Genomic DNA, 25,945 nt, shown 5'->3' on the forward strand with positions numbered 1-25,945 from the left:
TATATGCCTCTTGAGTTCTATGAAAAGATCCTGGAGATCCTTAGTGAGGTCATCAACCTTGGGACAGTTTGAATCTGTCCGAGGGTGAAGTTGGAAGGAAGGGTGAAAAGCATAATTCGCAAAAAATGGTGTCTTGGAAGTAGTGGAACTTGTAGAATTGTTGTATGCATATTCAGCCATAGCAAGGGTATTAGCCCACTGGTCTTGGTGGTTGGAACAATAAGAACGAATATACTGTTCGAGCCATTGGTTTATTCTCTGTTTGGCCATTTGATTGGGGGTGAAATGAGGAGGAGAATCGGAGTTCTACTTGCATAGTGTCACATAATTTTTTCCAGAAACGAGAGGTGAATTGACTACCTCTATCAGTTACAATGGAATCTGGGAGACCGTGTAATTTGACGATGTTATTCAAAAAAAGAACTGCAAGTTCTGATGAAGTTGGGAGCTTATGATATGGGAGGAAATGGGCCATCTTGGTAAGATGATCAACAACAACAAGTATGGTATTGTAACCAAGTGACAATGGAAGTTCGACGATGAAATCCATTCCTATCGTTTGCCACGGTCGGTCAGGTATCTGTAATGGTAAGAGTAATCCGAAAGGAGGTCTTTTTTCAGTCTTGGAAACTGTACATATGTGGCAAGATTGAACATATCTTTGCACAGAAGTTCTGATAGCAGGCCACCAGTACGTACGTGAAAGAAGATCATAGGTTTTGTGGATTCCAAGATGTCCTGCCATCGGTGAGTCATGATGTTCTTTTAACAAATTGTCTCGAAGGGAAGGTGGTACATAAAGACGTCCTTGGTGGTAATAGAGACCATCTTGTCCCAGTGTGAGTTTAAGCTTAGGAATGGAAGTATCTTTCTGTTGTAGGAGTTTAAGGACTTCAGGATAAGTAGGAGATAGTGTAATGAAATGCTCAGCTGGAATGACTGTACCAGGAGTATCGGAATGATGAGGATTGGTATCTTTTCTGGACAAGGCATCCGCTTTCCCGTTCTTACTCCCTGGTCTGTAGGTTATATGGAAATCAAACCTTGATAGGAATAAACTCCATCTTAGCTGTCTAGAGGATAAGGTACGGTTAGTCAGAAGGTATTCCAGATTTTTGTGGTCCGTATATATTAGTATCGGAAATTTACTGCCCTCTAGGAGATGTCTCCAGTGTTCTAATGAGACCTTGATCACTAACAACTCCTTTTCGCCTACAGGGTAGTTATATTCGGCTGGTGTCATTACTCGTGAAAAGAAGGCAACAGGGTGGAGTGGATCTTCTGGAGTTTTACGTTGAGACAAAATGGACCCTAGAGCGTAGTTGGAGGCGTCAACTTCAAGTACATAATGGGCATCAGGGTCTGGAAACTTAAAAATCGGTGCTTTAGTGAAAACATCCTTAAGGTGTTCGAAAATAGCCTGTGTTTGAGGTGTCCAGTGGAAGGTAGTTTTGACACTTGTAAGAGAAGTTAAAGGCTTAGTAAGAGAGGAATAATTCTTGATGAATTTCCTATAGTAATTGGAGAAACCGAGGAATTTTTGCAGGTCCTTTTTGGAGGAAGGTATGGGCCAGTTTTTAATAGTTTGCACCTTTGAATCATCCATCTGAATTCCTGTGGGAGTGATAGTATAACCCAGGAATGTAATAACAGAGGTATGGAAGATGCATTTTTCCAATTTGGCAAAAAGTCGGTGTTGTCTAAGGCGAGAGAGCACCCAACGGACGTGTTTTATATGTTCAATGATGTTAGTAGAGTATATCAGAATGTCGTCCAAATATACAACTACACAGATGTCAAGGAGATCACGGAATATATCGTTTGTTAGATATTGGAACGTTGCCGGGGCATTACAGAGCCCGAAAGGCATCACCTTATACTCGTAGAGCCCATATCTTGTTCTGAAGGCGGTGAGCCACTCGTCTCCTTTTCGGATCCTAACGAGATTATAGGCTCCACGTAGGTCTAATTTAGTGTATATGGTGGCTTGACTGAGACGTTCAATGAGTTCGGGAATTAGAGGTAAGGGATAGCGGTTCTTGACAGTCCGTTTATTAAGTTCCCTATAATCAATTATAGGGCGTAGGGAGTTGTCCTTATTTCTGACGAAGAAAATGCCGGCCCCAGCAGGGGAAGAAGTGGGTTGTATAAACCCTTTCCTTAAATTCTCTGAAAGGTAAGTTTTGAGGTGATCTAGTTCAGGCTGTGATAGAGGGTATATGTGCCCGTAAGGAATGGAAGCACCTGGAAGTAGTTGAATAGGACAGTCATACGGGCGATGTGGAGGAAGGGACTCTGCTTCCTTTTCACTGAATACATCTTGAAAATCTTGATAGTCAGAAGGAATTATTCTTCCAGTAGGATTTATAGAACAGATCAAGGAGTGATGAAAACAGGTGTTCTTGCAATAATCTGAGAGGAATTCGACTTCAAGGCGATCCCAATGTATGGTGGGTTGATGCGTCTGTAACCATTGTAGACCAAGCACCAGGGGAAACATGGGAGAATTTATCACATCAAAGGATATGAATTCAGTGTGTGCACTTGACGTGGAAACCTTGATGGGAATAGTTTGGTGTGTAATAGGACCGGAACTAATTGTATTACCATCAATAACTCTAATGGACACAGGTCTTGCTTTCAACACAGTGGGTATTTTATTTATAGTGACAAAAACAGAATCAATATAGGAAGAATGTGCCCCAGAGTCGATGATGGCTTCACTGATTTGCTGGTGTAGATCCCACTGTAAGGTAAGAGATAAAGAGCAGTAAGCAACTTGGTTAACATTAGTGGTTAAGCATGTGGTTTTTCTGAAGGACTTACGTTTCTTCTGCCTTTGTAAGATAGGACACTCTCTTACAGTATGTGCATTTGAAGCACAATACATGCAGAGGTTGTTTATGCATCTGCAATTCCTTTCTTCTGGTTGTAAAGGGCCTCTAGTGAATCCCAAATCCATAGGTTCTGAGGTTTGAGTGACTGTAGGTTTTTGGTAAGTAGAAGAGGGTCTTGTGATAGTATCCATACCTTGTTTTTCTGATTTGCGTTCTCTCAACCTTCTATCAATCTGAATGCTTAGTGTGATTAGTCCTTCCAAGGACCTAGTAAGCTCTATGCAAGCGAGTTCATCTTTAAGGGCATCATTTAGACCTAGACGGTACTGATTCCTAAGGGCAATATCGCTCCACTAAGTATCTTTACTGTATTGCTTGAACTCACTTAAATATTCCTCCACCTGCTTTTTCCCTTGTTTAAGAGACCTCATTTTAGTCTCTGCAGTAAGCTGAGTGTTAATATCTTGATAAAGAATTGCCATTTCCTTGAAGAAGTCTTCCAGTGATGTTAAAATAGGATGATCTTGTTCAAAGAATGAGTCAGCCCACTTGCGGGGTTCACCTCGCAGAAAAGAAATGACCGTTAAAACCTTAACTCGTTCAGTTGCGTAGGTTTTAGGTTTTAGACTGAAAAGAAGATAACAAGAGTTTTTGAACTGAGAGAACATAGCCCTGTCTCCATGGAATTTGTCGGGCATAGAGACTTGGGGTTCTGGGGTAGCCTCTGGTGTGGCTGATTTATTCATTGAGTCTTTTATTATATTGTTGAGTGTCTCATTTTGGACTTTGTAATTCTCTAAGGCCATGACTTAGCTGATCCACCCTCTGGGAGAGAGTGTAAACAATTTTAGGTAATTCCGCTGGATCCATTCTTATAGGCTTCAGTATTATGTAACGAGCTGGTTGTGGATCTCAACTGCGGAAAATATATGATTGTATGCCTTACTTTAAGATACAATGAGGAAGTTACAATGTATCTGTCTGTATGGCAGTTGAAAGTTACTATTTGATTTTAATTCCTGATCAGTATTTCTGAATCAGGTTGCACAGCAGTTGTTAACCAAACGCACCGTGGATGGGATACACTTTTCCTGATAGTCACTGAGCACACAGGGGGAGCGTTAGGTCAGTACAGATGCAGCAGGCTGTTAGTCAATTGAAGTGTGATACACGCTGATAGCTGTGCTGTTTGTGAGAGCTGACAGGCAGATGGGTGGAGCAGGTATTAAGTGCTGTGCTGTAGCGTTACTCACAAAAGTTCAGTCTGAAGTTTATCACGCTACTCCTGAAGCGTGTGAAGAGGAATATGAGGATGTATCCTGTGAGTGTGGTCCAATGTAAGTTAAGCGTCTGTACAAAGTTATAAAGTTCACAACTTATATCGGATGAGACTGCAGTTGCGGTTTGGAAAACACTTGATCTGCCAGAGGCAATTAAAGCAGGAAAATAATGCAGCAGCGGTGTTTGTTAATCCAAATTAGGAAATGTTCAGGCTTAGCATATAAGTCTCTTTCAGTTGCTCAAGTAGGCTCCGTATTAGAAAAGGTTTAAATACCTTCAGATAGTTAGACTTGAACAGAGAGAGGTAAATCCCTGCAGCAGGTCTGTGAAGCTGTATGCTAAACTGGAAACAATACTGAAGCAGGGAGGGAGGCGTGTCCAGGCTTTAAATAACCTTGCTAGGTGTGAGCACAGGTAAAAATTAAAGGGACAGAAAAGGAATAAGGAAATCCATGACAACTGGTTAGGTTCATGGGAGAGGGAGGGGCTGTCGCCCTCTGAGGTGCGTAAGAGAATGGTGGCGATGGCATTTCTTTTCCAGTTGATGTGAAAAGAGTATCTGACAAAAAAAATTGTGGCCCGGATGGCGGTCCGGGGTATGTGTAGGGGTGGGACGCGGACGGACCGGTGTAGACCGGTTACGTTCACAATTTTGCAAGGGCTCGTGGAGAGCTTAAGTAGGGTATGTTCTTCAAGGTATGAGGAGTTATTGTTTAAAACAGCGTTCGTATTGGCGTTTTTTGGGGCGTTCCGGGTGTCGGAGCTGGTGGGCAAGAACCGGCAGGACATGAGTGGTATGGGAAAGCAAGAGGTGGTGTTAGAGGAGGGGGTGGTTGAATTGTGGGTATGGAGGTCTAAGACGGACCAAGAGGGTAGGGGAGCCACTGTGGTTTTAAGGGAGATTGGTGGTGATTGTTGCCCAGTGGGAACGGTGAGAGGATATTTGAGGGTGGCCAGGCACAGAGCCGGCCCGTTGCTAGTACATGAGGATGGGTCTTCTCTGTCACGTTTTCAGTTTGTAGCTGTCATGAGGAAGGCATTGGGGTTAATAGGAATGGGGGCCTCAGAGTTTGGTTCACATTCATTTAGGATAGGGGCGGCGACAGAGGCAGCGAACTTGGGTTTAGAAGCGGCGGTTATCAGGAGGGTCGGAAGATGGAGATCTGAGAGATTCAGGGGGTACGTGAGGCCGGGTTTGGTGTTGTGATGTGAGTTCCCTAACATGTTTGATTTATTTAACAGATGCAAGAAGGTGTTGGATTGTTGGACACTCCTATGTGTTCTGGGCAAGGAAGGTGGCAGCGGTGAAGCCAGATGGGATTCAGTTAGGTTTCAGAAAGGACCGTTTAGTAATAAAATGGTTTGGAGTGCGGGGAATGAAATGGGAACAGATAGTGGGTACGGTTGTCGAATATGCCAGGCTTTTCTCCCCTCCGAATGTGTTAGTTTTGCATGCAGGGGGAAATGATCTAGGGTTTATGCCGCAGAAATAGTTAATCGAGGACATTAAGAGGGGTTTGGATAGATTAGTACAATTGTTTCCGGGGATTGTGTTGGTTTGGTCAGAGATTGAGAGTAGGATAACATGGAAAGCAGCATGGGACATCAGACAACTGGAGGCTTCCAGACGGAAGGTGAATAGGACAATTACTGGGTATGTAAGGAAAATGGGGGGGTTGGCTTGCGCCATGTAGAATGTGAAGGAGAGTCAGGCAGGTGCTTTTACCTGAAGGACGGTGTACACCTGAATGAAGTGGGACTTCATTTGTTTAATTTCACACTACGGGAGGGGATTGAAAAGGCCTTAGCTTTAGGTGGCGGTACTCGCTAGGGAGCGAGTTGTGGCGGAAGTGCTTGCTATGTCCTATTGAGGCTTACGCCTAATAGAGTATGGCTGGTATTTATTAATGTATAAGAAAGGAAGTGAAGGTACGCCCCGCCCTGGAAGGGGTGGGGGCTTATAATTAAGTAATAACAAGCACGGAGGTGTGGTTAAATGATGTTGTGAAAAGTTAAGTTAATAATGTTAATTTATTGTTCTGTTAATAAATAAGCTGCGGCCTTTTCTCTCCCAAGATGGTGTTGTGTATTTATTGGTTAAGAAACGAGTAATTGGAAATGTGGGGTCAAGTATGCAGTTCCAGAAAGGCATGCACTCTCTAGATTTGTGCAAAATAGGTGCTTTACTGGCACACAAGAAAAACAGTGACGTTTCGGGGATCAATCACTTCTTCATCAGACTCACTTCAGTCTGATGAAGGGGTGATTGATCCCCCCAAACATCACTGTTTTTCTTGTGTGCCAATAAAGAACCTATTTTGCACAAATCCAGAGAGTGCATGCCTTTTTGAAACTATTTATATATAAATATATATTTAAAAATAAAAAACATGTTCTATGTGAAGATTATATTCATAACTACCATTAGCTTTAGAGCTGTAGGTCTAATGCGGCCCTGAAGCTAGCGTGCATCAGGTTTCGCTAGCATGCAAAAAATTTACTTTTAACTTGTAAGAAGCGCGCAAATCTTCCCACATTAAAAGTTTACTTTGAGCTGAGTGAAAAAAAAAATGAGTGCGTCATGTAATGTGGCCCATACTTGAAAGTGTCAGAAGATTTTTGTCTGTGATATCATTGCTATCACTTCAGACAGGGGACCACGGACAGGCCAGATATTATGTAGACTGGGCCCCACTAAGCAGGACCACATGGGTCATCCAGAGGTGCAGGCTGGGGTTCCAGCTCTGAGACCCCTGTAGTTTCGCTCCTGGTCATGTGGGTATGGGGGAGCATTTGAGGTAAATACAGAAAAAAGCCTGATTCTTACTGTTTTGTGATTGTGTATTAAAGGGACATTCTAGTCAAAATTAAACTTTTATGATTTAGATAGGACATGAAATTTTAAACAATTATTCAATTGACTTTTATCATTAAATTTGCTTTGTACCCTTGGTGGTATTCAAGCTCAAACTGATTTAGAAACTGTTGAAAACCACCTCTTAGCTGAGAGCAATGTGAAAGTTTTTCACAGTTAGACAGTACTAGTTCATGTGTGTCATATAGATAACATTGTGCTCACCCCCGTGGAGTTATTTAGGAATCTGTGCTGATTGGATAAACTGCATGTCTGTCAAAAGCACTGAGATAAGGGGCAGTTTGCAGAGGCGTAGGTTCAAGGTAATCACAGAGGTAAAACATATATTAATATAACTGTGCTGGTTATGCAAAACTGGGAAATGGGTAAAAAAGGGATTAGCTATCTTTTTAAACAATAAAAATTCTGGTGTAGACTGTCCCTTTAAATGCCAGATTAAGTATGTTAAACAGTTTAATGAAGTTGAGGCTGACAATATGTTTCACAAAAAAACATTAGAGAAGGGGTAAGACGGCTGCAGGTTATAGAGTCATTTGAGGAATCACTTCGTTACAGGGGGTGATTCATGGAAAAGACTTCCAGTATTGGTGGTAAGGATGAAGGTACAAACGAAAGAGCCAATCAGGAACAGGCATAGATGTTTATCCTCCAATCACTGGCCATACATTTATTTGTTCCAGGTTTGCAACTTTCTCTGTAGGTTTAACCCTCTATGGCCCTTGAAGATCAATTAAAGGAACAGAAAAGTCTAAATTGAAATGTTCATGGGTGCATTTAATTTTTAAATGTGATGATTTTTACATTATACTTCCATAAGCAAAAATGCTTTCAGTAAACATTATTTCTGTTTCAGCGGCATACGTACATATGCTACATGTTACTTGAGCATCAGGATTCAAACACCATCCCTGCTCTGAGAACTGTCAGTGGTGTGTATAGCATTAAGAAAGCCTTAATTTGTGTCCTACAAGCCACTGCTGCCTCTCTGAGAAGGTGGGTATTTAAATGCTTGTGCACAGGCCCTCATAGCATATGCCAATGAAAAACAGTAATATATTTTTATTAGAAGCATTTTGTTAATAGAAGTATACTGCTAAATCGTCTCTATTCAAGATTTCAGTTTTGACCTTTTTATCCCTTTAAATATATGGCTTCAAATAGAAATAGGGGAAGACATGATAGGTCTGCAAGTTCTTATTTCTTTTTTAAACAAATCTGTGTTTCTATGATGTTTAAAAGACATAGAAGTCAAAAGTAAACTTCACAATTCCTATTCATAGCATATGTGTTTTATTGCTGCAAAACCTGCTGCCATATGCTGTTCACTCCTGAGCTAAGTTTTAACAGCGAATATTGAGAAAAATAAGTCACATTTTATACAAGAATAGAAGATTTTTTTTGGACAATTTAGATATTATCAGGTTTATCTGATGGTGCTAAGTCGAGAAGAGAGTCTTCTTGGGGAGGGGGACTTCCAGGGGCCCACTGGTGATTTATGGGTGAGGCATCTAAGTGAGGGTGTGTCTGGGCGTGTCATGGGTGGGGCCATGTGTGTCATGGGTGGGTTGTGCGCATTCATGGGGGTCATGGAGGGGCACCATTATGTTTGGGGGGATAGTGCCCCCCCTTGGACACCCCAGAAACGCCACTGCTTCATTACCAAGAGAAATGTAAATTATTTCTTTGTGATCCAGCAATGAAGCTCTCTCTGATAAATCTATGTTAATTGTAACATTAAGTTAATATTTACAGTATTCATCTGTTACCCACAATATTTATTAAACAATCCAAAATAGCATAAAATAAAGAGAAGAAAAACACCCCAAAAATATGCAGTAAGTAACTTTATTTAATTTCCATGCTTTCCTCTATTTTAATATTGAAAATTGTGCATTTTCCTCTGTCTTCAGAGAGTTTAGATAACATTCTCCAAGATTCTTACACTTGACCTTACAACATTCTACACAGTGTAGCTTAATTTGTTCAGGAGCTTATTTAAATATGAAACCCAAATGTTTTTCTTTTGCGATTCAAACAGAGCAGCAATTTTAAGTAACTTTCAAATGTACTCATATTATCATTTTTTATTCGTTCTCTTGTTATCTTTATTTGAAAAAGCAGGAATATATGCTTAGGAGCCAGACCATTTTTGGTTCAGCACCCTGGGTAGCACTTGCTGGTGGCTAGAATTAGATTTTATACATAAATTTGATATTTAGCTTGGTTTATCCGTATTAGTCAGTAGACAAGATGTCAAAATAACCAGAGTATTGCAGTATGCAATTAAATACTCTGATAATTATTACTTTTCTGACCCTTTAAAATGGAAACTTTTTTTCCTATTGTTAAATAAAACTCAGTCTTGGGAATACAATAGAAACAAAAATACCATCTCCTTTAATCAACTGGTGTCTGTTGTAGAGAGATGCTAGAATATAATGCAGTTGAGGACCACCAGATAGTAACACAATAATCTCCAAGCATTCCATTAACTAACAACAATGTCTGTCCTATAATGGCTTATTGCTTGTCCATTGCAACCAATAGTTTGTTGTGTAGGAATTGAAGTGAAGTTGGAAGCCTTCCTGTTTTACAGTAATACAGTAAGTGCTACTGCATGTAGCTTCCTTGTAGCCCTATCTGAGAGAGTCTGACATGCAGCATTTATCTCAAACCACTATTGATCCCAGCTCTATAAAAATTATTACACTTGACCCCATCCTGCACCCTGCTCATTGTCTTTCCAATGGGTAGAAAATAGCGTTCAGCCTCTGGACGATGCTGCGGGGGGAGGTGATGAGTGGGGAAGGGTTGGAAGCAATGTTGTGTGAAGATATCCAAATGAAAAAAACAGAATAGATACAATTAATGTCTCTTCCTCCCATCTCTTTTTAACTGAGTGGAAGATTCAAGGATATCCCTCTTGTGTGACCTTTCATAGCACCTGCAACATTCGCTCTCACATATATATTGTCAGAGTCCATTCGAGTTAATTGCTTTTGGATGTTTCATCCCATTTTGATGCTGAATGCAACCTGCACACTGTAATTTTTAAGTGCAGAGGCAAAGCAACAGTATGTTATAAAACTACTAAATAAGAACTAAACGTAAAAAATAAATTACAAAAATAATTTTATTATCAAATAAAGGAAAAACCTTTTAGTATTAATATTATTATTCTTATCAGCATTATTATTTTATTATTATTATTATTATTATATAATTAGCCAGCATTTTTTAGCATTGAATACATGATCAAAAGGGCGCACAATACTCTACCCCTGTACACAGAACTACATTTCAGATATCACACTTGACAATGCAAACTGATACAAGAAAAGATTAGACTTTACCAACTTTTTTTTAGTATAAAATCAAATTTATACAAATATTACATTAAAAAAAATATATATATAAAGGGAAAATTCAAGGGATTTTTACCATTTAAAATAAAAAATAAATATTAAAAAAATATAAAAAATGAAAAAAAAGTCTTAAAATAAAAATTAAGCAAAATTAAGAAAATAAAAATGAAGCAACCCTCTCTCAGCCAAGAGGTTAATTAATACTTGGGATAAGCCAGTATGCATGAAGTCATCCTATTGATTAAGACTTATCTTTTTATGGAGATACAACAATGTACAGGTTAGTTAGTCCTTATCTGTCTTCACAATGTTTTTCGATGACTGTGATACATACTTTCCCTACCACTTTAATTAATTTTTATGTTCCTTTTTTTTTCTCCAGATGACATAACAACCTAATAAGCATGTTCAGTTGTAATGAAAAAAACTAATTGAATTAACAGTGTGTTACGGACCACTTCTTCCCAGGGAAAATTAGTGTGTTTACTGTGCGTGTCTGACGGAGCTACAGTCATTTGTATTTCTTTATTATTCAACACTTCTGTGCAAGGACCCAGAAAAGCAAAAGGTCAACTAAACCTCTCTTTGGCCAAAAATAAAAAGAATACAGTGAAATAACCAAGAAAATTTGTTTTCAATAGACCTAAAAATTCTAGTAATAAAATATAGCTAGAGAGGTACAGTATATACTTTATTTTATAGCTTACTATTTTACTAAATACAAGCGTATTAATTAGATAAATTAAGCAAATAAATAAAAACTTATACCCTGATGTTGCGGACTTCCTTTGTGACATAATCTGGTTTCCCAAGCAATATGGCTTCTTACGAGGGGCTGAGATATTGGATCTGGGATTTAAAGTGAAATTCTGGTCAAATCTGAAGGGAACTTGGATGAATTACATCTTTGGACATAAACAAATTTACAATATACATATAGGGGCCAATTTATGAAATGTCTGTCCGACATGATCCGATCAGCGGATCAGGTCCGACAGACAATCGCTGAATGCGGAAAGCAATACGCTCTCCGCATTCAGCATTGCACCAACAGCTCTTGTGAACTGCTGGTGCAACGCCGTCCCCTGCAGATTTGCTAGCAGGGGGTGTAAATCAACCCCATCATATCCGATCGAGTTGATTTCACGCGATCTCTGTCCGCCTCCTCAGAGCAGGCGCACAGGTTATGGAGCAGCGGTCTTTAGAAGGCTGAAGGCTCACCAGAAACACGGCCCTTCAAACTCTATACGGAGCTTGATAAATGGGCCCCAATACTGTATTTGCAAAAATGCTTTTAGTATAAGTTATCGCTGGTTTAGTGTTCCTCTGCACGTGCATGTGAAGCATTGCTAGATATTCTGAGAGCACCAGCATTTTATATAGTGTGGCTTGTATTATATCAGCAATGATGCAAAAGGAGTCACTACCAGATGATACAAGCATCTTAGGCTTCTTAAAGGGACACTGTACCCAAAAATTTTCTTCCGTGATTCAGATTGAGCATGAAATTTTAAGCAACTTTCTAATTTACTCCTATTATCAAATTTTCTTCATTCTCTTGGTATCTTTATTTGAAATGCAAGAATCTAAGTTTAGATGCCGGCCCATTTTTGGTGAACAACCTGGGTTGTCCTTGCTGATTGGTGGATAAATTCATCCACCAATAAAAAAGTGCTGTCCAGAGTACTGAAACCAAAAAAAAAGCTTAGATGCCTTCTTTTTCAAATAATGATAGCAAGAGAACGAAGAAAAAATGATAATAGGAGTAAATTAGAAAGTTGCTTAAAATTGCATGCTCTTTGTAAATTACAAAATAAAAAATTTGGGTTCAGTGTCCCTTTAAGAAAGGGCTCTGTGTAAAATGCTGGTGCACAGAGCATACTTAAATACACAACTGGAGCAGCTATAACTTTTACTAGAAGCATTTTTACTAATACATGAATATTGCAAAATGCTTCTATTCAGAAATGAAAAGCACTCATGTGTATTCCAAATTTGGCTGCAATGCGCCTTTAAAGTGATAAACTTTTTTAAAACACGGACCGTAATTGAAGCGATATTTGGATGGACTTTAATTGATCACTTCTAATGAAAATACTCTGTAACTTACTTTTTAATCTAGCCGCACCATTCTTATACCCCGCATTCTGGCTGCCTACTTCAAAACTCTTTTTTTATTTTTTTAAGCTAATGGTTTTTAATGATCTCTAATTTGGCGCTCTACCTAGAAAAAAAAATTTGTGTGATAACCCTACCGCTAGAGCGCTGATTGGAGAATAGTCAACCGTTAGCTAAAATTGTTTTATTAGTTTTGAAGTGGGCAGCGGAAGCACAGGGTATTAGAATGATACTGCGAGATTAAAAAATGAGTTATGGCGCATACTCATTAGAAGTGATCAATTAAAGTTGCTGTAAAATGGCGCTTAGATTCCGGACCTGATTTTGAAACATGTGAAGTTTACCATTACTTTAAGTAATAAGTAATATTGTTTTTTGGTAAAGATATAGGGCTTGTTTACAAGCGGAGCAAATTAAATTTAGCACTATTGTGCATTAACATTTTTCGAGCGCAGATCAATAGCGCTTCTATTTTGGGCTCAGGCTGGGAGCACACAGTAAACTCCAAGCTGGATATCCCTAGAGTCCAAAGCCGACAGTGTGCACAAATACCCACTCAAGCAGTGTAGTTCTGTGCTATACTAATTCAATGAAAGCTAAAAAAACAGTTTATACATTCACTCATATACACACAGACATATTTTATCACACAGACCCACCCTTTTCCATGTACCATATCCATTTAATTCTGCTACAAAATGTTTTTCATTAATAAACCTTTGTTTCATAAATATTGTCTAAATATAATGGTATTGTAATGCTTTAGCCTGGAATAAGGCCCTTATGGGAGTGAGATATACAAATACAGAGTCTCCAAAACAGAAAAAGATGCGCTCCTTGTGTGTCAATCTGCTAAACAATTCATGCCCAAATCCAGCCGTTTCTTCAGGTATCAGATCAGGCAATTGTTTTTAATAAAATTAATATATATATAAACAATCAATGCACTACAATGTGCAAAAGTGTGCAAATACACTACGTGTTTCTCAGCCCTCTGGCTGTTTCTTCAAGTATCAGATCAGGCAATTTATTAAAACAAATATATATACAGTGGGGGAAAAAAGTATTTAGTCAGCCACCAATTGTGCAAGTTCTCCCACTTAAGAAGATGAGAGAGGCCTGTAATTTTCATCATAGGTATACTTCAACTATGAAAGACAAAATGTGGAAACAAATCCAGACAATCACATTGTCTGATTTGGAAATAATTTATTTGCAAATTATGGTGGAAAATAAGTATTTGGTCAATATCAAAAGTTTATCTCAATACTTTGTTATATATCCTTTGTTGGCAATGACAGACGTCAAACATTTTCTGTAAGTCTTCACAAGGTTGTCACACACTGTTGCTGATATGTTGGCCCATTCCTGCATGCAGATCTCCTCTAGAGCAGTGATGTTTTGGGGCTGTCGCTGGGCAACACGGACTTTCAACTTCCTCCAAAGCTTTTCTATGGGGTTGAGATCAGGAGACTGTCTAGGCCACTCCAGGACCTTGAAATGCTTCTTATGAAGCCACTCCTTCGTTGCCCAGGCGGTGTGTTTGGGATCATTGTCATGCTGAAAGACCCAGCCACGTTTCATCTTCAATGCCCTTGCTGATGGAAGGAGGTTTGCACTCAAAATCTAACGATACATGGCCTCATTCATTCTTTCATGTACACAGATCAGTTGTCCTGTTCCCTTTGCAGAAAAACAGCCCCAAAGCATGATGTTGCCACCCCCATGATTCACAGTAGGTATGGTGTTCTATCTCCTTCAAACACGACAAGTTGTGTTTCTACCAAACAGTTATACTTTGGTTTCATCTGACCATATGACATTCTCCCAATCCGCTTCTGGATCATCCAAATGCTTTCTAGCATACTTCAGATGGGCCCGGACATGTACTGGCTTAAGCAGGGGGACACAACTGGCACTGCAGGATCTGAGTCCCTGGCGGCGTAGTGTGTTAATGATGGTAGCCTTTGTTACGTTGGTCCCAGCTCTCTGCAGGTCATTCACTAGGTCCCCCCGTGTGGTTTTGTTATGTTTGCTCACCGTTCTTGTGATCATTTTGAGCCCACGGGGTGAGATCTTGCGTGGAGCCCCAGATCGAGGGAGATTATCAGTGGTCTTGTATGTCTTCCATTTTCTAATTATTGCTCCCACAGTTAATTTCTTCACACCAAGCTGCTTGCCTATTGCAGATTCAGTCTTCCCAGCCTGGTGCAGGTCTACAATTTTGTGTCTGGTGTCCTTCGACAGCTCTTTGGTCTTCACCATAGTGGAGTTTGGAGTGAGACTGTTTGAGGTTGTGGACAGGTGTCTTTTATACTGATAACAAGTTCAAACAGGCGCAATTAATGCAGGTAATGAGTGGAGGACAGAGGAGCCTCTTAAAGAAGAAGATACAGGTCTGTGAGAGCCAGAAATCCTGCTTGTTTGTAGGTGACCAAATACTTATTTTCCACCATAATTTGCAAATAAATTCTTTCCAAATCAGACAATGTGATTGTCTGGATTTGTTTCCACATTTTGTCTCTCATAGTTGAGGTATACCTATGATGAAAATTACAGGCCTCTCTCATCTTCTTTAGTGGGAGAACTTGCACAATTGGTGGCCGACTAAATACTTTTTTTCCCCACTGTATAAAAACAAACAATCAATGCACTACAATGTGCAAAAAAAGTGCAAATACTCTACGCGTTTCTCATCCCTCAGGTATCTGAAGAAACGGCCAGAGGGCAGAGAAATGCATAGCGTATTTGCACACTTTTGCACATTGTAGTGCATTAAATGCTTTAATATATATTAGTTTTAATAAATTGTGTGTTTTTAATCACTTTGTTTTGCCTGATCTATAAAATCCAAGCACACCATTGTATAATAGCTGCCTGCTGGAATTGAAAACCAGAGGATTTGGAGCTGATTACAAGCACACAAAAGAACCTGCCCACCGTTGTTCCAGCAAGCGGGAGATCAGCGAGCTGTGGCGCTGCAAGACTCCAGACTGTTTCCAACAGCACACTAGAGGGCAGCATGTTTTGTGAGTCCATTGGGAGCTGGGAAGCATCAGTTTGGGCATGGATTGTTTCTCAAACTGATACACACAAGGAAGCGCCTCTTTTTCTGTTTTGCAGACTCTGTATTTGTATATCTCGCGGAATATTGCTATATACAGGACTTTCTTCTGATGGACTGTTTGGCGCCCCCTATATTCTAAACTAAGTTAAGAAAGTGCTGGCCTTCTGGGAGTGAACTGGCTGGTGTGGCAATATTGCTGCATTGTGATGGGGGGTGGTTATTCACCCATATAAAAGTTGAGGGAGGATAGCCTTCATCCTCTTTTGCCTTCATCCTGCAAACTGATCCCCTCCTACCCTCCCTGGTCATGGCTGGCAAGCAGATTGTACAGCTTCCATTAGGGTTGCTTAGTCATTCCGGATCACACAGGGTTAGTTGACCTAGTAATTGTAATTTCCATTCCCCTCAATCAGTCATGCTTTACGACTCAACTTTCTGGGGTCCCTAAGGTTTGGTGTTGTCATCGTTTACATCCTAGCTTGGCATGTGGTTTGGGCTCAAGCTATTGGCGGAATCTATGAGGGTTGGCCATTAAGGAGGAAGCGAGGGCGTGCTCCTCTGGGAAAGTGGTGGGCTGAAGAGCTCAGTTGAACATCCTTTTCCCATCTCAGGCATGGTAGCTAGACTCTACCATGTGAATCAGCCTGAGGGGCCGAATTATCAAGCTCCGAATGCCCCTTGTTTTCCGGCGAGCCTTCTAAAGACCGCTGCTCCATAACTTGTCCGCCTGCTCTGAGGCAGTGGACAGAAATCAACCCGATTGATTTGGCCACAAATCTGCCCGATCAATTTGGCCGTGAATCTGCAGGGGGCAGCATTGCACCAGCAGTTCAAAAGAACTGCTGGTGCGATGATAAATTCCGACAGCGTATGCTGTCAGTATTTATTGATGTGCAGCAGACATGATACGCTACATCGTATCATGTCCGCTCAAACTTACATAAATATGCCCTAAGTATAGACCTAGCTTTGCAGGGATTTCTAGTACTAGGGCCTGCTTGCCGCTAGTTTTGGTTACCTTTAAGGTAAAGAGTTATTTAAGGTTTGCCGTTTTATAATAAAAGTGACCTTACGGTCTTAACCCAGCTTTCTGTGTCGTCAAAGCAGGATTGGGGAAAAAAACAGCCGAAATTAAGAGATCACTTTTTAAAGAATCATATTTGTAAATGTGCAAAAAAAAAATGAATTTAAAATTGTACATTATTGATTTGTCAGAATGGGTAGTTGAAGAAAAGTACTTTTGAAAGGTTGACATATGTTCCCCCCCCCCCCATTTTTCCCAACCAAGAGCACCACTTCAAATCTGGTGTACAAATGTTCCCATCTGTCAGCTGTACTTATGGATTTTGAAAATGCTGTACTCTATATGGTCTTGGTGGAACCATAAGCTGTGGCACTAGGTTTCATACCATTAAATCTGGTTAAATGCAGGATTTAGGCTTGTATGTATGTATTTCAAAATTAAATAGTGTAAACTGAACAGTGTTAAGTTAACCTGTCTCATTTCAAACACTGAGCAATCTTAGCCTGAGAGTATAACATTTTATGAAGATGTAAAAATTTTAGATAAAATGCCTCCTGGCATCTGGAAAGTACTTGCATAAAGGGGCAGTAAACTGGAATGTAATTAAAATGTATATACAAATTAAAAAAATCATATCTGCCAAAAGGGCACCTACCATTTGTGTATTGAGGAGGAAACATTTCTGCATGGTTTTAAATATAGAATTTCTACAGCATTGTCAAATAATCATAAATACATATTGCTAAAAAATATGTTTTTATGGACCCTGGCCACACCACACAACTACCACATTGAAGTTACAATCTGAAATTGTACAAATAAATAAAAAACATTTACTAAGTAAGTCCTACCTACTCTGCAAATGAAAGTGATCTGCTGCCTGACTCTGGCACACACTGTACAAACTGAAGTGCCAAGTCTGTCTCACACTATGCATAGTGATTTAGTGCACACTCAGAAATCCTCTCAAATGCTAATACTTTACTCCTTGTAATGACATTTCCATCACTCATTAGCACTCTGGTGCACCCTCTGGTGGCTGCCAAAATGTAAAAAATAATATATGTATATTTTTTTAAATACTAGTTGTGCTTGTCTCATGGGGCCCCCTGGCCCACTGGGCGCCTGACAGGATTCACCCTATTCACCCCCTGATGGCGGCCCTGCCACTCAGGTATACATTTTAAACAAAAGATGCAAATAGAATGAAACATATTATATAACAGAAAGTTATTTAAAATTGCATGCTCTATCTGAATTATGAAAGGAACAAAAATAGATTTCATGTCCCTTTAAAGTATTTAAGAGTAAGAGTTTGAAGTGAAATACTGGACACACAGTTTGTGAATAGAGAAATATTGTGTCATTTGATTCTTCTAAAAGATTGGCTGACTTCCTTGCAAGTTACCCTAATACTTCCTAACACCCCAGGAGAAGGATAGCGAGAGGAGAATTAGGAAGAATTAGGTAGTTCAGCACTCAGTGCTTGTGATGTGCAAATAGTTTAAGATCCCAAAATTATTGTCCATATAATGTTTACACAGAGCAAAGAGTAAAACAGTATGATGGTGGGAAGAATTGGAACATGCAAAGTTAGCAGAAGAAACAGTCACAAAGCCTACCCACAAACAAGCTGCTGGTGTAGTTGCCCTTTCTGAATATGAATGACCCGGTCACCAGAGATAAATGCTTGTTACTCAGTAGTAAGCACCATATGGTCTCGACTATATCTAGAGAAAGGGTCAGATTATAAAAAACTCACCATCATGGAGAGAAATCACGCAAATTCTTTGGAGCTTTTTTGAGCATTATATTGTGATGAAGGTATCTCTCCTCTACACCAAGAACATGTATAGCGCAATAAACTGCTTTCAAGCTAAACTTTATTTCTATAAAATTGTTTGAGGGACCTCACAGTACTGATGAAACTTCTTAGATAATCTCACCAGAGTGGAGAGTTATAGATCATTAGGCCCAAAGAGAGAACCAGGAACCTATCATCAGATGACCAAGGCTTGAAGCTACCGGGTGTCTTAAAGAAAACAATGCTCTGGCTTGAAAGTACTGTATTGCTCCACTTTTTTAAAGAACAGCATGTTCTGATCTGTATGTAGATGAAACAGATATAGATAATAACTCATCAAAATTTCTATTCAGATTAAACAATAGAGATAGATACTAAAGCAAAACAAGAGGGAAGCCAAGGTATTCATCACCTCCTTGATGTTTTCTACAAAGCCTCAGTACTTTCCATGGGAAGCAGCCAATGAGAACTCAGGATTCTGCTGTTTTGGTATTGTGTTTCATGGTAGCTGCATCTGCAACAGTTGTGAGTTCCTAAATTACACAACCAGTTGATTTTGGTGTTTCCAGGAATGGTCAGAGGATAGTTCATTGTTCACTTCCCAGAATGTTACAGTGAAGGTACAGGAGGTATTGTCTCATACAATACAACTAGTTATAAAAAAAAGTAGATGTGATATATTATATTAGAATTGATAGTGCAATAAAGAACGACATTTTTTAATGTTGCCTTTTGTTTCTTTTTAATACAGGTCACACTGTTTAATCTCTTTGCGAAAGCAAAATATAAAAGAAAGGGAAAAAAACTAAAGACTCATAATGGTGAGAAAAGACTATATGGAAGAATTGAAAAAAATAAAACCTTAAAGTCAGCAACCTGCAACCTGTCATAAATCAAGGATCCCAAAATCCCAAAGTTCCACCAAATTAAAAACGAGAGCCAGCAAGCTGGTGAAGCAAGTAATGGCTTGAGAAGCGATGCAGTTTCATTACTACGGGCTAAACGCTGATCAGTAGCAATTCCATGCAAAAGCTAGTGGTCTGAAAAGCACACTCCATCAGCAGCCTGTGTCTGCAGGGACAAAACTGAGGACCTGCAAGTTCCGCAACCTACACAGTTTTACCGGCTTTATTTTTAGCTTATTGCCCCCTTGTTGATGCCATCTGTGCTTTTGACGAGCCCTCTGCAAGTTTTGTCAAGTTAAAACAACAAACAAGGTAACTCTCACTCTATTAAAGTGTCCTACATCTAAATGCATTGCTGGCCTCATATGCATGAAAGGGTTAACCCTTTGTTTGCCATAGAGGGCATTAACACATTGCTACAAAATGAATATTTAACCCCTTTGCTGTCACAGAGTTAAAGACATTATAATAAGAACAATGACTTGCTCTGATTGATTAGAACATGTGGGTTTCTTTTTGGATTACTGGTTTTGACTTACCATGTATTTAACTCTCTGAAAGAGAAAGAAACACAGCAATGCAGTTTCTATAGAATCTTACTCCCAGGAAAAAAAATAAAAAATATGCCCCTCCCCCCAAAAAAATTCTAATGTCAAACCTCTATGACTACGGCTCATTGCAGCTGAAACGTGTCAGAGTGCTTCAGCAGTTTGTGACTGTGATGATTTTACCAGTCTAATACAAGCTATGTTTTACATTCTTACATAGAGTGCTGCAAGTTTTTATTTCAAGACTTTCCCCTCCTGGGCCGTCCATGTCTCACTGATGATGATCTAAGACTCTCCGCTCAGGCCACATGATCTAAGAAAAGTCCTCTGTATTGCAATTAGGGTTGCCACCTCGCCATGTTTTCCTTAACACTTATGAGTTACACATGTTGCAGGGTTTGCAGGGAGGAACAAGCATAGTGCTGTCCCGGCGCCACTATTTGTGTGCTGTCCAGAGGTGCAATGCATGTTCCCCTCTGCATGCCCTGCAACATGTGTAACTCATACATTTCCAGGAAAACATGGTTGAGGCCCTAATTGCAAGGCTCCTTTACAAGCACAAATTTTAGCTTGATTTATCTCACTATGTTTATCTCAGTATGCACGGCTCTGGATGTGAATGAGAGACAACTAGATTACAATATATTACAATAAATTTTGTGTTTTCAACTCTCTCCTCTACCCACCTGCACCACCCCCCTCATCTGCATTCAGTGCTCAAGACCTGGCTGACTACTTCTTCAATAAAACAATTACCATCCGAAGAAACATCCCAACACAAGCCTGCAATCTCCCAACTTCGCTCCCAATCTCCCCCTCTGCCACTCTCTGCACCCTCCTCCCAACCACTGAGAGTGAAGTGGCTTCCCTATTGTCTTCCTCACACTCACTACCTGCCCACTTGACCCTATTCCTTCACATCTAATACCTTCTCTGTCTCCCACCCTCACTCTGGCTATTACTCACATATTCAACCTATCCATTTCTACCGGCTCATTCCCTGCCTCCTTTAAACATGCAAAGGTCCCCCAGCCTCAAAAGAAAAACCTTCCTTGACCCTAACTATCCTGAAAACTACCATCCAATATCACTGCTCCCGCTAGCTTAAAAAATCCTTGAAAAACTAGTTTTCGATCGCCTAACCCAATTCCTGTCCTCCAACTCATTGCTCGACCCCCTGCAATCTGGCTTCTGTCCCCAACACTCAACTGAGACTGCCCTCACCAAGGTTACCAACGATCAACTTTCTGCTAAAAACAAAGACTACTACTCTATACTCATCTTACTTGACCTCTCTGCTGCCTTTGACACTGTTGACCATCCCCTTCTCCTACAGACTCTCAGCTCTCTTGGGCTCTGTGACACTGCCCTCTCTTGGATTCACTCATATCTCTCTAACAGATCCTTTGCAGTCTCTTTTGCTGGTGACTCATCCTCTCCATTGCCTCTGACTGTTGGAGTACCTCAAGGCTCTGTCCTAGGTCCTCTACTCTTCTCTATTAACAATTCTTCACTGGGTAAACTTATCAAAAGCTATGGCTTCAACTATCACCTCTATGCTGATGATACCCAGATCTACCTTTCCACCCCTGCACTCTCTCCTTCTGTCAATTCTCACTGCTTATCTGGCATTTCCTCCTGGATGGCCTCTCACCACCAAAAAATAAACATGTCCAAGACCAAACTACTTCTATTCCCCCCCCTCTAACTCTACTCCAGTTTCTAATTTTTCCATCACTGTTGGCGACACCACTATCTCCCCATCACCCCAAGTCTGCTTCCTCAGAGTCACACTTGACTCAAATCTGTCCTTCATTCCCCAAATCCAACTGCTCTCTTCATCCTGCCGCAACCACCTACGCAATATCTTCAAAATGTCTCTGTTTCTGAATGCTAAAACCACTAAACAGCTAATCCTCTCCCAGGTAATTTCTCAACTTGACTGCTGTAATAACCTACTAACTGACCTTCTCCTCTCTCACCTCTCTCCCATTCAATCCATCCTAAATGCATCTGCCAGGCTAATCCACCTCTCTCGACGCTCTGTTTCTGCTACACCTCTCTGTGAGTCCCTTCACTGGCTCCCCATTCACAGCAGAGTTAAATTCAAAATTCTCACCCTGACCTACAAAGCCCTCACCAATGCTGCCCCACCCTACCTGTCCTCACTCATCAACAAATATACTCCAGCCTGCCCCCTAAAATACAACAATGACCTGCTCCTTGCGTAATCTGCCATCACTTTCTCTCATGTTAGACTACAGAACTTCTCTCGTGTGGCACCAACCCTCTAGAATGCACTTCCTCAAGCCATCAGACTTTCACCTAACCTCTCCTCCTTTAAACGTTCCCTAAAGACCTTTCTATTCAGGGAAGTTTATCACCCAGCTTATTAACAAACTAACTTCACTTAGCTAACAGTTGCCCTCATCTATCTCCTCACTAATATCATTCTGACCTTTGCAGTCCCCACCTCCTGTTTCCTATCCTCCTACCCATCTAGATTGTAAGTTCCCACGGGAATTGGGCCCTCAATTGCCCCTGTATTTGTTTGTAAAATGTTGTCTTTATTGTTTCTCCGTTGTACTTTTATCCTTGTACCCATGGGCAGCGCTGCGGAATCTGTTGGTGCTTTATAAATAAAGAATATTAATAATAATGATAATACTTAAAATGCTACAAAAATAATAAGAGGAAGAGGCAAAGGGGTCAATTTATGTAAGTGCGAGCGGACATGATACGATGTAGGGTATCATGTCCGCTGCAGCATTTATCATTGCACCAGCAATTCTTGTGAACTGCTGGTGCAATGCCGCCCTGCAGATTCGCGGCCAATCGGCTGCTAGCAGGGGGTGTTAATCAACCCAATCGTATTCAATCGGATTGATTTCTTTCCCCTGCCTCAGAACAGGCAGACAGGTTATGTGGTCTGTAGACCGCTGCTTCATAACTTCTTTTTCTGGCGAGAAAAACACGGGCATCAAGCTCCATACAGAGCTTGATAAATTGACCCCCAAGGGTGTATGTGTTGTGGCTAGTATGTATGTACATTAAACTTTCCGCATTCAGTTAGAACAGTCAATTTTTAGATACATTAAATTTACTTCAGTTAACAAATTTGCTTCATTCTCTTGGTATGCACTGTTGAAAAGTATACCTAGGTATTTAGTGTCAGGGGCACAAATGCACTACTGAGGGTTAGCAGGTGATTGGTGGCTTAGTTACACATATACCTCTTGTCACTGACTCACTAAACGGGAATTGCTGCTTTGTAGCTTACTTTAACTATGCATTTAACCTTTTTGCATGGGATGAAAATAAAGTAATATTCAAGCAATAGTGCATTATTAAAATGTTCTGACACATTAGAGAACTGTATTTTTATCTTTTGTGCCTTTTAACTTGGAAAGTGTATAGCAAAGAAAAAAATTAAAAATTCCACTACCTGAGCGTTTAGCTCTAGGGCAAGTTTGTATATCTGTAATAAGAATATATTGAGGGGAAAGGATGTGCTAAACTGGCGAATCTGCACTATAAGACACGATTACAGCAGCACGTACAATACTAACACTTGCACAATAAATATTAACCAATTATAATACCAGAGCAAACAAAACAAGAGTGAGCTAATATATATAGAATGTGTTCAAAGCACCTCAAGTGGGCAAGGTATTCGATGTGTTCTTAAAGACCCTTAGATGTAAGGGGTTAAATTAAATATATTTATTACATACAATAAAATTGTGGTTCCACAAAAAACATGATCATAAACAATAAAATTCTAACGGCTAGATTTAGAGTTCTGCGGCCAAAGGGGTGCGTTAGCTACGCGTGCTTTTTTTCTCCTGCACCTTTTAAATACTGCTGGTATTTAGAGTTCACAGAAGGGCTGCGTTAGGCTCCAAAAAGGGAGCGTACAGGCATTTTTACCGCCACTGCAACTCTAAATACCAGCGGTGCTTACGGACGCGGCCAGCTTCAAAAACGTGCTCATGCACGATTCCCCCATAGGAAACAATGGGGCCGTTTGAGCTGAAAAAAAAGCTAACACCTGCAAAAAAGCAGCGTTCAGCTCCTAACGCAGCCCCATTGTTTCCTATGGGGAAACACTTCCTAAGTCTGCACCTAACACCCTAACATGAACCCTGAGTCTAAACACCCCTAACCTTACACTTATTAACCCCTAATCGGCCGCCCCCGCTATCGCTGACCCCTGCATATTATTATTAACCCCTAATCTGCCGCTTCATACACCGCCGCAACCTACGTTATCCCTATGAACCCCTAATCTGCTGCCCCTAACCTCCGCTGACCCCTATATTATATTTATTACCCCCTAATCTGCCCCCCCCAACGTCGCCGCTACCTACCTACAATTATTAACCCCTAATCTGCCAACCGGACCTCACCGCTACTCTAATAAATGTATTAACCCCTAAAGCTAAGTCTAACCCTAACCTTAACACCCCCCTAAGTTAAATATAATTTTATTCTAACGAAATAAAATAAATCTTATTAAATAAATTATTCCTATTTAAAGCTAAATACTTACCTGTTAAATAAACCCTAATATAGCTACAATATAATATAATAATAACTATTTAATAGCTACCTAGATAAAATAATTACAAAATTACCTGTAAAATAAATCCTAACCTAAGTTACAATTAAACCTAACACTACACTAGCAATAAATTAATTAAATAAACTACCTACAATTATCTACAATTAAACCTAACACTACACTATCAATAAATAAATTAAATACAAATACCTACAAATAAATACAAATAAATACACTAACTAAAGTACAAAAAATAAAAAAAGAACTAAGTTACAAAAAATAAAAAAAGAACTAAGTTACAAAAAAATAAAAAAATTATTTACAAACGTTATAAAAATATTACAACAATTTTAAGCTAATTACATCTACTCTAAGCCCCCTAATAAAATAACAAAGCCCCCCAAAATAAAAAAATGCCCTACCCTATTCTAAAATAAAAATTGAAAAGCTCTTTTACCTTACCAGCCCTTAAAAGGGCCTTTTGCGGGGAATGCCCCAAAGAATTCTGCTCTTTTGCCTGTAAAAAAAACATACAATACCCCCCCCCAACATTACAACCCACCACCCACATACCCCTAATCTAACCCAAACCCCCCTTAAATAAACCTAACACTAAGCCCCTGAAGATCTACCTACCATGTCTTCACCACGCCGGGTATCACCGATCCGTCCAGAAGAGGGTCCGAAGTCTTCCTCCTATCCAGGCGATGTCTTCATCCAAGCGGGGGCTGAAGAGGTCCATCATCCGGCTGAAGTCTTCATCCAAGCGGGGGCTGAAGAGGTCCATCATCCGGCTGAAGTCTTCTATCAAGCAGCATCTTCAATCTTCTTTCTTCCGGCTCCATCTTCATCCCACCGACGCGGAACATCCTTCCTCCACGACGAACTCCCGACGAATGAAGGTTCCTTTAAGGGACGTCATCCAAGATGGCGTCCCTCGAATTCCGATTGGCTGATAGGATTCTATCAGCCAATCGGAATTAAGGTAGGAAAATTCTGATTGGCTGATGGAATCAGCCAATCAGATTCAAGTTCAATCCGATTGGCTGATCCAATCAGCCAATCAGATTGAGCTTGCATTCTATTGGCTGATCGGAGCAGCCAATAGAATGCGAGTTAAATCTTGTGTTAAAAAACTTGTGTTAAAAAACGGTGAAAAAATTTGAAAAAAATGCACATGCAGAAAAATATATAACAATAAAAAATATAAAATCAAAATCCAAATTCTAATAAACCAATTGAAAAAAAATATAATATAATATTCAAAGTTTATCAAGTTGGGGATGAATCTAAACAATGTGTGTGTTGGTCAATGTGTCCCAAAAAAGGTGATGCAAAAAAACAACTGATGTTTCCTAGTGGTGAGGAATCCAGTGGTGTAACTTTGTTTCATGGTAGTGAAAAATACAGTGATGGGATTCTGATTGTGTCCTAGTGTTTTTCTTTCATCCAAATTGATCCCCAATAAAGTGTACAATAAAAATAAAAGTGTACAAGTGTACACTTCATGTAAAAGTGTACAGTGTACAAAAAAAATACAATAAAAATAAAAAAGAT

The 25,945-nt window shown here is 40.0% G+C and overlaps 1 long non-coding RNA gene across 1 annotated transcript; it reads right to left on the reverse strand.

Annotated features, from left to right (window-relative positions):
- Window positions 1–2,634: 2,634 nt before the first annotated feature.
- LOC128659645 (uncharacterized) lies at window positions 2,635–2,904 on the reverse strand. The gene is made up of 2 exons (XR_008402452.1): window positions 2,827–2,904; window positions 2,635–2,746 (listed from the first exon to the last, which is right to left on the reverse strand). It is a non-coding gene; the product is annotated as an uncharacterized LOC128659645 (long non-coding RNA).
- Between the last annotated feature and the right edge of the window lie 23,041 nt (window positions 2,905–25,945).

This window comes from Bombina bombina, chromosome 5, assembly GCF_027579735.1.
Source record: "Bombina bombina isolate aBomBom1 chromosome 5, aBomBom1.pri, whole genome shotgun sequence".
Taxonomy (NCBI): domain Eukaryota; kingdom Metazoa; phylum Chordata; class Amphibia; order Anura; family Bombinatoridae; genus Bombina; species Bombina bombina.